The following is a 1847-nucleotide window of genomic DNA, read 5'->3' as shown; positions in this document are numbered from 1 at the left end:
TGTCCTTAAAGGTTGGATTTTTCCTCATTTTTTAATTAAGGCATTAATCAATTTCCAAAATATGTTTTTTTTATTCCTCTTTTTATTCAACTTAAGCAGGGGTTCCTATACTCATGAGCCGCTCTGTATGTTGCTAAAACAATTTATACTTTATCTTGTTTTAAGGGCCGCGGTATGTCTCAAAATATCTCAAGTCTAATGAGATAAAGACACCCTTAAATGAGATGGGACTTATGCTCTTGGCAGGTGCAAAATGCAGGGGGAAAGTGAGAGAAAGTGTTTGCCCTGAGTCACTAAAAAACAGCAACACAAAGTCAACAGAGAGTCTCACTGCAGGGCAGAGGAAGCAGCAACGCCATGAATCACAGAGCAAAGGGAAGCCCCTGCCTAACGCACAAGTTGAGCTCAGGGGAATTTTATTGAATCACAACAAATGACTAGCAGCTCTGCCGGAGTTCATCTTCATGCTCCAAAGGCTTCCCAGCAGGTGGCTGCTTTGCTTTGTACAAAGAAATGCACAAATCCTCTCTGAATCAGTCACAGTTACACACTGAGTCAGAGACGCACATCGTCTCCTGTGTGAGCTGCTTCAAAGACTGCTTCATTCCCGATTCAATGTTTTTGTCCCGTTTTGGGTGCAAAATATCTGCTTTTAACTTTAATTTGACAAATTAGAGTCATCGCACGAGTCATTACAATCACAAAACATTTCAAATCAACGTGTGTTTTTTCTAGTATTAACCCTCTGGGGACAGAAGGTGCACCGGCGTGTCCAAGCAATGTTTGACAACAGTCTTATTCAAAAAGCAATATTACAAAATTTCATTTTAGAAATTGATTTACTATTTTATTTAGATACTACACTGCTTTTGGAAACACAGGACTTTTTAAAAGAAATTCAAGCAGCAAAACAATTAAGTACTCTTTACACATTGCTCTGGAACAAATTTGGGCCTTGCTATACACAAAGCGGAGTTTGTTCTAAAACACATGTGTATCGGCTTATATGCAAATATCCTTTAAAAGCTGAATATAAAAAGAAATGTTAAAATGTCCTTAGACCTCAGAGGGTTAAGAGGAATGAGGAGTTATTAAGTAATTAGCTGGATTCTCCTTTAAAATAAATTTACTGTTGATGCTTGTACAACAATATTTTCCATTTGTTTCTGGGTTCCTCTCTATCAGACCAAATCCTCCTCGACTTAGTCACAGTTTTAAATGAAAAGCCAAGAATGCAGTTGCCCCTGTGTGTCATCCAGAGATGGCTTAAGAGGCCCGTAGAGGACAGTTCTTTTGGTGTTTTTTTGTCTTTCCTAAAACTGCTGTTGTTTATTGCTCATTGTCTCTTTGAAGCGAACAGTCCTCCATGTTTTGGGACTTTTTCCAAGTAAATCCCTATTCTTAATAACTTTTAAAAAGCTGTTTCCACAGTTAATTAGTTGGTAAAGTGGACTTTTCTTTAAAAGAAAGTCTTGAATCAGGTATCCTTACCAGGCAAACCCTGTATCTTACAATCCCTGTAACCCTCATCTCCATCATAACGTGTGTTCTGTCTTTTTTTCTATAAATCCAAAAGAGCTCAGAGTGCCAGGTCTCTTGCCATGGTCCTTAAGAGCCATCACTCTTTCCATTCAAAGCCAAGACAAAAAAGCTGCGTAGCAGTGCAGCCGGACGCTCAGCTCGTTACCATGGTGACCTCCAACAATGCCACCCTCAGCCAATCCCTTCTGCTGGTGCGCCACCGTTTAAACGAGCTTCAGACGCTTCACACAAACGAAGGTCGCGGGAAAAATAGGTCAACAGGGCTTCAGTAGGTGGTAGGGTTGACCAAGAACACCCCCCCCCCC

General features: G+C 40.4%; 1 protein-coding gene across 1 annotated transcript in view; it reads right to left on the bottom strand.

The window, feature by feature from the left end:
- LOC116689572 (protein crumbs homolog 1) overlaps window positions 1-1847 on the bottom strand; it is a 36395-nt gene that overhangs the window by 33470 nt on the left and 1078 nt on the right. The window lies entirely within an intron of this gene.

This window comes from Etheostoma spectabile, chromosome 5 (genome assembly GCF_008692095.1).
Source record: "Etheostoma spectabile isolate EspeVRDwgs_2016 chromosome 5, UIUC_Espe_1.0, whole genome shotgun sequence".
Lineage (NCBI taxonomy): Eukaryota > Metazoa > Chordata > Actinopteri > Perciformes > Percidae > Etheostoma > Etheostoma spectabile.
Note: the sequence above shows the minus strand (reverse complement) of the source record. Positions and strands in the feature narration are given on the sequence as shown.